The sequence below is a fragment of the Canis lupus genome, chromosome 21 (genome assembly GCF_011100685.1).
Source record: "Canis lupus familiaris isolate Mischka breed German Shepherd chromosome 21, alternate assembly UU_Cfam_GSD_1.0, whole genome shotgun sequence".
In the NCBI taxonomy this organism is placed as follows: domain Eukaryota; kingdom Metazoa; phylum Chordata; class Mammalia; order Carnivora; family Canidae; genus Canis; species Canis lupus.
The window spans coordinates 2,808,912-2,823,535 of record NC_049242.1 but is presented as its reverse complement, the minus strand read 5'-3'; positions in this window follow the sequence as shown (position 1 = coordinate 2,823,535).

Below are 14,624 nucleotides of genomic sequence, written 5' to 3'. Positions count from 1 at the left end.
GGATCAGTATGGTGAAAACTACCAAACACTGATGAAAGGAATGAAATAAGCTCTAAAATTATTGGAAACACATATTTCTTTTTTTGTTTAAAATTTTATTTATTTATTCATGAGAGGCACACACACACAGAGAGAGAGAGAGAGAAAGGCAGAGACACAGGCAGAGGGAGAAGCAGGCTCCATGCAGGGAGCCCAATGTGGGACTCCATCCCGGGTATCCAGGATCACACCCTGGGCTGCAGGCAGGGCTAAACTGCTGCACCACCAGGGCTGCCCGGAAATACATATTTCTGTTGTGGATCATAAACCTCAAAATATTTAATATACCAAATATCATCTAACGTGATCTATAGATTTAATCCAATTCCAATCATAATTCAGCATTAAAAGTTTTAGATATAGACAATTGATAGTAAAATTTATATGGAATACAAAGAAACTAAATGTCTCAAACCATTTTGAAAAAAAACAAATTGAAAAGACCACACTGTCTGGTTTTAAGACATAATATTAAGCTGCAAGTAATCTAGGCAACATTGTATCAGCAATAGGCTATTTACATAGATCAATGCAACATAACAGAGTCCAGAAATAGACTGATACAAACATGATCATTTTATTTTTGACAAAGTTAAAAAACAGTTGAATGTAGAAAGGATAATCTTTTGACAAATTAGGTTGGAAAAATTAGGCATTTTTGTGCAAATAAAAGAACCATGACTTAAACGAATATTAACTACTTTGTTATCTGGGGTTAAGGCAAGGAGTTCTTATGGTCAATCCCTAAAGTACAATTTTTAAAATGATAATCTGAAAAAAAATGGATTTTATTGAAATTTAAAACCCTTGCGCTATTAAAAACTCTACGACCAGGGGTGCCTGGGTGGCTCAGTTGGTAAAGTATCTGATTTTTTATTTTGCCTGAGGTTATGATCTCAGGACAGTGAGATCAAGCCCCCTGTTGGGCTCCACCCTGGGTGAGAAGCTTGTTTAAGATTCTGTCTCTCTCTCTCCCTCTGTTCTTCCTCCACCTCTCTCTCCCTCCCTAAAAAGAAAAAAAAAAAAAAAAAGAAAAGAGCAGAAAAGAAAGAAACAAGCAAACAAAAAACCACTACTACCAGAATTATATGCCATAGCCTGGAATAATATTGGCAAGTGACATATGCAACAAAATTACTTCCATCTTGAATATATAAAGAAGTCTTAGAACCCAACTATAAGAAAACAATCTAATTTGAAAATGGGCAAATTTATGCAGACATAAATTTGGACAATAAACATATGAAAAGTTATTTTTAAAAATATCCATTAAAGAAATACAAATTGAAACCATGAAAAGCTATCACTACTACTTACTTACTAGAATGCCTAAACATTTTTTTTTTTATTTTTAATTTATTTATTTATGATAGGCACACAGTGAGAGAGAGAGAGGCAGAGACACAGGCAGAGGGAGAAGCAGGCTCCATGCACCGGGAGCCCGATGTGGGATTCGATCCCGGGTCTCCAGGATCGCGCCCTGGGCCAAAGGCAGGCGCCAAACCGCTGCGCCACCCAGGGATCCCTAGAATGCCTAAAATATAAAATACTGGCAATACAAACTGCTGGCAAGTATATGAAGCAGTTAGAACTCTTACAAATTTCTTGTACAAATGTAAATTATTGCATCCACTCTAGAAAACAGTTTTATAGTTTCTAATAAAATCGATCATGGATGGCCACATATCCCAGTAATCCTGTTCCTGGGCACCAACACTGCAGAATCATGATCTTTAATTTGCACACAAATCTATACACAAGTGTTTGTAGTAGCTCTGTTCACAGTATGGACTAGAAACTACTCAGAGGTCTTTAGCTAGTGAATGGCTAAACAAACTGTGTACATCAATGCGATAGAATACTACTCAAAAATAAAAAAACAAACAAACATACCATTGACACACAGAACAACTTGGAAAAAGGCTGTTTGCTTAGTGAAAGAAGTCATTCTCACAAGGTCATATGCCATAGGATTTTATTATTATGGTATTCTTTAAAGGTACAACTATTCTGATGGAGTACAGATTAGTGGTTGTCAGGGTCAGGGTTTAGGAAAATATATTATAGTGGGATGGTATGAGAGAATTTGGGGAAGTGAGGAAGCGATGGAGTTCTTTATCTGAATGTGATTATCTTCACTACAGATAATGAATCTATATGGGTGTTAAAATTCATTCAGCTGAATTGTCAGACAATAACTATTTTACTGTATAATTTAAAATACTTTTAAATGTAATAAAAACCTGGGGAAAACATGAATGAGAGGACTAAAATCCCAAATAATATAATGTGACTTACTTTTTTAAACTTAATGAAATTTTCCTGGACAAAATATTACACACTTAGGCACTAAGAAAATTTAGATTAATGGATTGTTCAAAAAAGATCGCCATCAAATAAAATGGGCTTTTAAAAAATTAGATGCATATGATGGTGAGGATTACAGATTATTAGTAAGCTTAATATTGATGTCAGTATAATTTCAGGAGAAAAATGAAAGAGCAAACACTGAATTTCAAAGGAAAATTATTGTCAGTTGCGCTTCTGTCTAGTTTACAAATACATATCATAGCAGAACATTCTCAATTTATTTTTGATAAGATTTCTGTGCTAATAGATCCAAGAAATGTGATAGATGAAGGGTACCTACTTAATCTTCATTACTAGAAATGACCCTCGGATAAATCCACAATATTCTAAGACATACAGATTTCCTAGAATACTAGATTCATGTTTTAACACCACAATTTCAATAGAACAAACTAAGCTTCATGTGCATTTACAGTAATGGATTTCTGAAGTTAGCAATATAATTTTAAAAACCAATAGTAATAACCAATCCAAAAGATTGTTGTAAGAAGTAAATTTATTACCAGATTTCAAGTGTGTGATACAGTGTTCATAGAGTATATAGCAAAGGATTAATAAATAGTGTATTTTATGGAATTTTATAGTTTATGAAAATTCCCAATGCTGAGGAAAGTTGTCTGCTCTAGGTTATTCTGTAAGTTATTGAGTTTAAACAAAGTTCAGGGTGTTAGACATTGTGAGAGACATCAGCAATGAAATAATAAATATGGTAGCAACCTATTCCTGAGGTGCAGGAAACAGAAAAAAATATGATGTTTTATTAAAAAATTTTATGATTATTATCAGGTTTACATTTATAAAAATTAAGGTTACACAAAAATAGATTTATCTTTTACTTTATTAGGATTTTATTTATATATTTTAGAGAAAGAGAGAAAGGTTGAGAGGGAGAGAAAATCTCAGACTCTGTACTGAGCATGGACCCCAAAGTGTGTGTGTCTTCATCTCCTGACTCTGAGATCATGACCCATCAAAACAAGAGTCGGAGGCTTAACCAACTATGCCACCCTGGTGCAATTTTTCAGACTTTAAAGTTGTGAAGTATCTATTAGAAATTTAGGTTAAAAAAGAAAATTATGCAATCTAGGTCATTCTTTTTAAGAACAATTTTGTTATGCTTTTGCATTTTTAAACTAATGATCTTTGGGAAAGAGGGTGATCACACAAGTTGCAGTAGATATAAAAATGTTAGTCTTCACATGTATTTATTATTTAAGCAAATACTCTTAAAAGACTACTATTTGCTAATCTGTTAAATAAGACAGAGACTATTATTGAGGATTAAATGAAGTGAAATAATAATATAAGTTACCTAGTAAAACTTGAATGAAAATAAAAGTTTTAGATGTATAGAATTGGCTACATATCTTGTTATTTATTTTTTATAATAACAATAATACAATGACTGTACACAGATGATCAAGAATCCTGTATCATTTTTAAATTAGGTGATATAAATGTGATTATAAATCCAAATTATTAAATAATATTTTGACAACTCAAATTCAAATAAGTTGTCTAAATCAGAAGCCTATAAAAAATTAATAAAGCAAATAGCTAATAGGTCAGAGTCAGCATTTTTTGTCTAAAAGAGGTCAATTTAGAAGACATATTTATATTCACCTTCACCTCAAATCAGAGATCTCATGATATCCTGAACTTATCAACACAAACACTCCATTAATCTTTATAAACCAGCCAATACTAAATTGTACCATATAGTTACTATGTTTATACCTATGGCTATTCATCTGGTATCATAATGAATCTTGAGAATGAAAGAGAAGGATTTAATGGAATGACCCTGAAAATAATAGTAATTTGTTTAACTAAATTGCTTGTCTCTGATTTTATTACCACCGTCAATTATTTTGGAGTCTTAAATTTTTAACTCTTCCAATTTTTTAAAGCTTTTAAAGAACTATATTTTCTATGTGAACTATACCATAAAAGCACCAATGTAAATTCAGCTCATACTTTTAGTTTTAAAACCTCATTCTAAATTTTTCACTTTGGCAATCAAGACTCAAGAGCAAAGTCAGCTGCTCTCTGTATAGCTTATTTAAAAAAGAATGAGACAAATCTAGAATTAGTTGTCATCCCACTTTCTACCCCCATATTTATGATTTGAATTAAACTACCATCAGTATCTAGCTACTGCACCATTCTGTAACCATAACATGACTATCACTGCACCAGTTACAGAGGATGAAATACTTATATGTGGAATCTAAAAAACAAAACAAATAAATAAGAAGAATGGAAGAGGAGGAGGAGGAGGAGGAGGAGGAGGAGGAGGAGAAAGAAAGGAAGAAGAAGAAGAAGAAGAAGAAGAAGAAGAAGAAGAAGAAGAAGAAGAAAGAAGAAGAAAGAAGAAGAAGGAGAATTTGACCTGTTAATACAGAGAAAAAACTGTTGATTGCCAGAGAGAAGGGGGCTGAAACGATGCTCAAAATGAGTGAAAAAGAGTGGGAGACACTGGCTTTAGGTAGGGAATAAATAGGTCACAGGAATAAATGACAGCACAGAGTATACAGTTGATGATACAATAGTGTTGTATGGTGACACATGGTTGCTATACTTGTGAATATAGCATAATGTATAGAGAAGTTAAAGCACTATGTTATACATCTTAAGCTAATGGAATATTGTATATCACCTTTTTTTTAATAAAAAAAATAAAACAAATAGGAGCAAAAGTGTGATGCCCTTCTCATGGAACTTATGGCCTAGTCAGAGATGGAAACAGTAAACAAATAAATTTTTAAAAAAGGATAAATAATCACAGATTGAGCTATGTGCTTCAAAGAAAAGCAATAATTTTCCAAAGGGAGTATGTTAGAAAAAAACCTGACCAGGCCTCGGTTTAGAGAGTTTAAATGATCTAATATCTTTATTGTAATGGATTCTTAGAAATTAACAAGCTAAAGTCATACTGGATCTGGAAGTGGGGTTAATTCTGTCCTAGCAGGCAATGTGAGCAATGCAATGGCAAAAAGGAAGAAGGAAATGAAGAGAAACTTATCTGGCTGAAGATTTTAGAAGAGAATGGTGAGAAAAAGGTTTAAACCCATAAGGCCTGCTGGGTACTTTTAAGGATATTGGTTTTCATCTTAAGGACAACAGGAAATTATTGAAGGGTTTTAATATTGAAGTTGATAGTAAACCATTACAGGACAATTAATTCATTTACCTTTTTTTATACAAAACAGGCAAGAGATGTTGGTAGCTTATAATAGGAGGCTGTGGACATAGGAAGAAGTGAGCCATTACAAATATTATTCTGTAAAAATATGTGAGTACTATTTGTGTAAGAAAATTTAGTGATATTCAAATAAAGTAATTCTGTTTCTCAAAAAAAAAAATCTGCTTCTTCAAATGTATGAAGGCCACTGAGCTAAGGGGGAAAAAAACTATTTGTATAATTTAAAGAAGTGTGTTGATGTATTGCATTTCTGGAGCACTCCTAGAGCCTTCCCAGGAGTATAGGTAATGATACCAATTGCTTCTTCTTTCCATCAAAGCACAGTTCATAACTTTTGTGGATAGTATGTCTGCCCAAGGTCTAAAGATCTGAAGAGTTAAGTTTAAATTTTGCTATTATTCATATAGTGCTAAGGCTCCTTGAAGTTAACTGTGATAAACTAGCCATTTTAGTGAATGATCTGAACAGTATTCTCAGCAGCACTGGGTGCAAATTTATTCAAATTGACACTAAGGAAGTCATAGATCTCTCATTTGAAACACATAGTATTTTTCTGTGTGCCAAGAAAGTTAAAGAAGATAAAAATTTGTCTAGCAAACCAGCATGAATGCAAAAGCCAATGCACAACTGCAATTTATAAGCTGTTCTTGCATGGTTTGAGATCGGTATATCTACAATATCAGAAGACTGGTTTTTTTGTAATGGATTTTAAGTTATCTGAGAATCTGTGGCTCATAAAGGGGAATGAAATAGGGAGAAAACTTTTGGGAGACAAAGGAAAAGCATTATAATATCAAATGGATCTAGGACAATTGACAGAAGTGATCTGAGAAGAGCTATGTTGTCAATAGGGCTATACTGACTACTTCAATTAATAATCAGTGCAATCCTTGAAGTCAGTATTATTATTATCTCTGTTTTACGGTGGAAAATATTTAGGAAGTAAAGTGATTTGCAAAAATTACAGAATTTGCAATTTATAGAATCTGAATCTGAAGCAGTGATCTCTCTGAATTAAGAATCACTCTGATGTAGGAATGAGTGAGGGGCAGATGGGGCTAGGCAAGGAAAGATAAGGGAAAGGCCCCAGGGTCAACTACCCATTTCAAGAAAACAAAGATAAGCCAGTAAAAACAGAAGAAAATAAACCTGACTTTCTAGCTCTAAAATGTTAGTGAGTATTCCCTTTAATGACTACTGAGAAATCCCAGATGTAGAGAAATGTTATGGAGAGAAGGGAACACCTTGTTTGTGCTCATGTTACTCACAAAAGAAACAACTTGTTTGTTACAAATCCACTATATTTGTTTTAAATATAGACATATTTACAAATCTGCCCTGATACTGACAAGAAATTTACCAAGTCCCCTGGTCAGTTTCCCATAAAAGACCAAAAAAACCCTCAATGGAAACCCTGTCAAGGCTCTTCTTGCTTTTCAGAGCTTTTCTGTATCTCTGCTTAATAAACTACTATAGCTTTGCTCACTCTCTGTTGTCCACAGGATTCATTCTTTGACTCCGTGAGACAAGAACCAAGCTCTCCCATATCAATTGTACTAAACCATCCTTCCACCTGCTCAAGGGTTCATCAGAAAGCCAACCCTAGAAAATGTCCCTGCAAAATGGAGATTCTCATTCTGGAATATGGAGAATGAAATAATACTTTGTACTTCCTTTTTGATTTAAAAATATAAGGTTAAATACTGTAATTTGTTAAATGAAGAGCATCTACATTTCATCAGCTTCCTGCTATTCTTATTTACGTTATGCTTTAAAGTAGTAGTAAGAATTATTGGGTCAGTGAAAAAAGAAGAAAAACAACACTTCCTAAAAGGAGATACCTCAGACTGACCACTGATTGCAGTCAGAAACTGAAATCCTAAAGCAAAACTTAGTAATTCTGATATTTCAAGGAAACAAAAAATAAAAAGATGGCACTGTTCTATGCCTTGGAATAAGAGTCTGTGTTGAGAACATTTATTTGACATCAAACACCAAAATGAAACTGAAAGCAAAATAAAACAAAATGAGTGGCAGGAGGGAGGCATTCAGATATTTGTTTAAAGTAGGACAAATTAGGATTCCCTGACAAAGCAAATATAGCTCAAAAATCTGTAATTTCTCTTACCAACTGGATAAAAGCACATATCTTATGCAATAGTGAAAAATCCCCATTATCTGATGGTTGTTTTTCACTGAAGTCATGTTTCACCAGCTCTTTATTTTGATCCATACCAGGGTAAGCTTATCAATTGGTCCTTTATCTGCTGACTTGATTTCATTTTTTCTTCATTTTCCACCTCTTAATCTTCCTGCAACCCCTACCTGCTCACCAAATGCATGTTTAGACTACAAAATTAGTTCATTCCACTTCTTGCATTTTTTAAAAGATTTTATTATTTATTTATTTATTTATTTATTCATTTATTTATTTATTTATGAGAGAGAGAGAGGCAGAGACACAGGTAGAGGGAGAAGCAGGCTCCATGCAGGGAGCCCGACGTGGGACTCAATCCTGGGTCCCTAGGATCACACCCTGGGCTGAAGGCAGCACTAAACCGCTGAGCCACCCAGGCTGCCCTACTTCTTGCATTTTGGATATTTCCTTTCATTCAGTTTGAATGTTCACCTCTCCTTTTTCATCCAACTTTAACACACTTCTAATATTCAAACTGACCTTTTCAGAAAATGACTTTTTCAGAAAAGCTTTTTGGATTAATCCTGAAGGAGTGAAGTTAACTTTTATGGCTATTCTAAACTATAGGATTATGCTTAGAAGAAACAAATTAGACCAATAGATATGACACATTTCTTTCTTCTTCCAGCCCTACCAACTACAGGCCCTACAACTTGAGAAAATTTGCATATCTGAGTACCAGTTCACATGCACACACACACACATCTACAACACACATACATGTATGCACACACAAATAATATAGATACAAATATATAGAAGCCTGAGAAAGTAGTCTGATTATATTTGTTTTTAAGCAGTAATCAAATAACTGTTATCCATGAAAAATGTGTCATTGACAACTTAATCACGCTAATAGTTATTGAGTTCATGGAAAGCCAGTAGTAAAGCAGACATGGAATACATCCTTCTTAAAACCGGTTGCAAAAGGTTAGTTTATGGTAAGAAGTCAAATTAATCTTTGATAGAAATTAAAAGAGTGATTAGCCTTGGAGGTTGAAGGATAAGTGTGAAAATGAACTAGATATATTATATATCTTGACCCTGTTGGTGGTTAAGTAAATTCATCAACTTTTGTACTTTACTAAATATAACTATTCTTCAATAAATGTTTTAAAGTATGAAACAAATCTGTGGGATATATATACTATCAAATATATATACTATAAAATATATATATAATCTCCAACAATATCTAGGTAAATTGCACATTTCCCCCAAGCCTTTCTTGAAAATTATATTTTGCCCTCCTTCTAGCAAAGTTATTGCAACAGAATTATTCTATAAAGTCATCACAGGGGCCACCTGGGTTGCTCAGTGGTGGAGTGTCTGCCTTTGGCTCAGGTCCTGATCCTGGGGTCTTGGGGATCAGTCCTGCATTGGGCTCCCTGCAGGGAGTCTGTTTCTCCCTCTGCCTATATTTCTACCTCTCTCTCTCTCTGTTTCTTATGAATAAGTAAATACAATCTAAAAAAAGTTGTCACAGAAAATGCCATTTATAATGTATTAATATCTCAAAAATAAAATCATTGTCAATAATAACTGTCCTATTAGGTCATGCCAAAGACAATTATGCCATTATTTTATTTCTCTCCCATCCTTTTTCCTCAAGCTGTACATACAAGCTGAGAGCAATATAATTTTACCCAAGTGGGAAATGAGCTATTTTTTATTTTATTTTATTTTATTTTATTTTATTTTATTTTATTTTATTTTATTTTATTATTTTATTTCATTATTTTATATTTATTTGTTTAAAGATTGTATTTATTTATTTATTCATGAGAGACATACACAGAGAGAGAGGAAGAGACAGGCAGAGGGAGAAGCAGGCTCCAGGCAGGGAGCCTGACGTGGGACTCGATCTGGGGTCTCCAGGATCACAGCCTGGGCTGAAGGTAGGGTTAAACTGCTGAACGACTCAGGCTGCCAGGAAATGAACTTTTTTAATAAGTTAAGTGTGCATCACATTTATATTGAATATTTACTAAAAGCAGAGGCAAATCCAAATGTTGGGATTTGAAGCTCATATAAATGCAAAGGTGGAGGTTACTTTAAAAAGTGAGCAACTTCATGAGTAATTATTTATAGCGAAAATATACACTGAGAACAGATCGGTTACAAATTTTTAAAACATTAATATCAAAATGACATTACTAAAAATAATTAATTGCTTGACAACTAAAAGTAAATAATTTTCTAGATTTTTCATGCATTTGACAAAATATTGTGACCTCACCTTTTTTTGGCGGGGGCAAGGAGATTGATTCTTGTCTCTAATGCTAGCGGTTTACTAAATTGTTTTTCTTATTATTTAGAGCTTAGGAATTTTCCTTTCATTTCACAACTTATTTGTAATCTTAGTCACATTTTTTTGTGAAATTGGGAATAAAATTTAAACTGTGCTGGGTATACAAGCTGTAAAATGTTAAAGCATTTCCAGTGTTCTTGTGCATTTGCTTATTTTACATATTTTTGAATTGATACTCATTAACCAGTTTATTGTCATTATGCACAGTGACCTGGCATATTCGAGTTTTAGCTTACTTTCATTGATTGATGCATTTCATTTCATATAAGCAAGAGTTTTAAATGTTTCCCAAATGTTCATATGATCCACCCTCTTAATTAATCAAACAATGCAAAAGTTTTTATTTCTCATTCAGATTTTATCTCCTCCTTTTTTCTATTTATTTGTTTATTTATTATAAAAGTTTTATTTATTTATTCATGAGAGACACACAAAGAGAGGCAGAGACACAAGCAGAGGGAGAAGCAGGCTCTCTGCAGAGAGCCTGATGTAGGACTTGATCTCAAGACCCTGGGATCGTGACCTGAGCCACTCAGGTGCCCTTTATCTCCTCCTCTTAATGAGTTACTGAAATGATAATATTTGTTATTTTATTTAAAAAAATATATTCTTATTTATCTTTATTCTGTTTTTCAAAATCTATTCCTTTAACTGACTTTTCACTATTAATATGTACTTAACACATTGATAGAAAGTTTTATTTTCTTCATATGTCCAAATCAGAAGTTAATAATTTTTCACTTGTTTTATTCTAGTGCCTCAAAATACCTTTTAAAAATGCAGTTAAAATATCTTATCTATCTTAATAGATAATGCATATCCACTGAGAAAAAAAAAGAATATGGCACTTCTTATAATTGTATATGCTATATGATCAAGTATATTTATAACAGATAAGTATTTCCATTTTCAATGGCATCAATGAAAACCAAATTCACTGCTTATAATTTTGCATATCTGAAAATAGAATTTCCATAGACAAACTTCCAGCTCCATGTATTTCAAATTCTGTTTCTCATATACCATTCACATACTCCAGAGTATATCAAAGTAACACATCTGGCTTTGCATCTTTCCATTTTGATGCTGGCTGAATCAGCAGAATGAGAAGTCATTCCTGAAAGTCATTTTAATACCAGGATGACTAGGAATAAAAATCATACAGGAAACTGACTGAAGCAAATGAGTACATTCTACAAAACTTAGCCTAAATATATCAGCAAGTGAGTTTCTCTTAGCTAGATCATAAAAGTGCTTATAGCCTCTCCAAGTCACCCAACAAGAAGAGCAGTAAGATGTGCAATACAATGGAAGTCAGAGTGAAAAGAGGTAGCAGTCTTAACTGTGATTAAAATATCTTTTGCTTTGCAAATTTTATAAAAATATAACTTTGAGGACACATTTATAGGCTTCCTCTTATTACTTCAAGAGCATTTTTTTTTCAGGGTTTCTGAAGCTTAAAAGTCACTAGCTTTATGCTTAATCTGCTTGTGACTGTAGGAGGGATCAATGAAACCCCTTGCCTCATTTCTGTTATGTTTTTCTGTTAATTTACACTTTTAAATGATATTCAACAATTTACCAATCTTGCATATTTTTAAACTGTAGTAGCCTTTAAATCTGTGCTTATTTTCTGGGGCACCTGGGTGGCTCAGTGGTTGAGTGGTCTGCCTTTGGCTCAGGTCATGATCCTGGGGTCCTGGGGTTGAGTCCTGCATCAGGCACCCCACAGTGAGTCTGCTTCTCCCTCTGCTTGTCTCTGCCACTCTCTCTCCCTCTCATCAATCAACAATCAGTCAACCAATCGGTGCTTATTTTCTGTTCTCTACTCATTTTTACTATTTTAATTTGACCCTTTTGGTTATCATCTACCTTATCATCTATTCATTTTCCAATTAATGGCTACAGCTCCTGTTCCTTATCTGCTCAATTTTGTTTCATACATGTTGTCATTATCAAGATTTCAAATCATATCAAGACCTTCCAATTTATGTCATATTCCTGCCTTGCTCATACCCCTTTAATGTTCTCCATGGTCTACTGAATTAGTTATAAACTCCTGAGCCAGCTTTCAAGGCTACCTACAATTTTGCTTTATTCTATCTTTGCAAAAAATAATAATAAACAGTTTAGCAAAGAATACATATTTCTATAACTACAAGTAGTTCATACTTTGACACCAATGCTTATTGACTACTTCATGATCTCTAATCTTTAGCATAGAAATGTACAGGTATTCAATTTTTGTTGAAATAAAGTGAAAGACAGCAACATATTGGACTGATGTAGACACAATGAACTTTCAAATAGAATCTCTCTCTAAAAGTTGTATTTTACATTAGCTAAGGTCTAGACATTTTTAGATAAGAAATATACTAACCTAGGTTCACAAGTGATCTAATTTTATCAACTTTTTAGAAAAAGATTTTATCTGTTTGAGAGAGAAAAAGAGAGACAGAGCATCAGCATGAGCATGAGCATGAGCAGGGAGAAGGAAGCAGAGGAGAGGGAGAAGCAGATTACCTGTTGAGGTCTATGTGGACCTCCATCCCAGGACCTCGAGATCATTACTCGAGCTGAAGACAGATGCTCAAACTACTGAGACACCCAGCGGCCCCACACTTTACTAACTTTTAATGCCTATTTACAATGATCAGTACTGCACAGTTGTCTTTTATTTTCATATCACATGTAGTTTAGGATCTACAAATGATTTTAGCATCCTTTTTCCTTTATACTGTTTTGAGAAAATTAGTCACTCTCTGTATCAGTCAAAACTCATTCTGGGAAGTATAGCTACTAATCTATTTTAATTGACAATATTTATTATAGGTAATAGACCTTACACAAATGTGAGCAAAACTGGAGAAATAAAGTTCTGGATGAGAGGATGAGAGGATCAGAAAGTCACTAACCAATTTACCAGAAGCAATAGTGCAGGAGCACAAAGTGAATAATAAGAAATATCAAAGGAACCAAGGACATCCGGTGCCAAAATGGAACTAAAAAGAGGTATTTCTGGAACGTTCTATAGTAAGCTCTTGTACTATGTAGTTACCATCACTATGGACCTGAGACTACTCTTGGTCAGGAGGAAGAGCTGAATGTGGAGTGGAGAATAATGGACAACTTAGGGCCTTTTATTTGTCTGACCACAAGATAATTCAATTTTAGCATCGACTATAATAATACAGATTTTTCTCCATCTCACTCACTAAGTCGTCCTACTATTGACTTAAAAATCCACAGACTTTTAATTTTATTTAATCTATTTTTCATGGCAAAATATCTTTTTCTTTATTCTACTCAATCCATGATCATATCATGATATATATATATATATAAATATATATCATATAAATATCGTGTATACACTCATAATATCCATAAATTCATGATATATCTGTATTTATTTTTATATCTTCAGTAGAAGTTGTATTGTCTTAAATGGCACTGTGGTGTGTATTTTATTAAAATCTATTCTTTTTTTTTATTTATTTTACCATTTCATTTATTGGTGTTCAATTTGCCAACATACAGAATAACACCCAGTGCTCATCCCGTCAAGTGCCCCCCTCAGTGCCCGTCACCCTTAAAATCTATTCTGCTCGGCACACAGTGAGCCCTCTCAATCTAGAAATATGTATATTAAAAAAAAAAGGAGTTGTCTTGCATAATCTCATTATGCCTATAATAATTTGTGTGTGTGTATTCTCATCTCTATTCCTAAAACTCTTTTTTTTAAGTTTTTTTTTAATTTTTATTTATTTATGATAGTCACACACACACACACACACAGAGAGAGAGGCAGAGACACAGGCAGAGGGAGAAGCAGGCTCCATGCACCAGGAGCCCGATGTGGGATTCGATCCCGGGTCTCCAGGATCGCGCCCTGGGCCAAAGGCAGGTGCTAAACCGCTGCGCCACCCAGGGATCCAGATATTCCTAAAACTCTTATCTCTCATCTGTAGACAAATTTTAAGTTTATTTTCCAGGAAATTATTCATTTAATTGATTTTGAAATTCAATTGAGGTTATTTTTGTGAATTATAGTCTCATGCTTTTTTCCCCTAGGTAACATATCTTTGAAATAATTTTACATGTTCTCCTGAGTTTATGAATTTATTTTAGAGAAAAATATATTTATCTGCCAAACAAAGCAATTTAGTAATCAGCATAAAGTGTTTATGTATCTACTTAATATACATAGATACTAATTGCATGGTTTGTAGGAAGAAACATTTAGTTCAAAATGTGGTTAATTGTCATTTTTTTTAATTCTGTCTTTTCAAACATGCTTCAAATGATATGTCTAGTAGCTAATGATTATCTTCTAAAATATAACTTGAAAATTACTTTTGTTTGAAATATCTGGTTTTTTAAAAATGTTTAATATAAATTTTACTCTAAGAAATATAACTATTTTATTTTAATTTTTTAAAAAAAGATTTTATTTATTTATTCATGAGAGACACACAGAGAGAGGCAGAGGCATAGGCAGA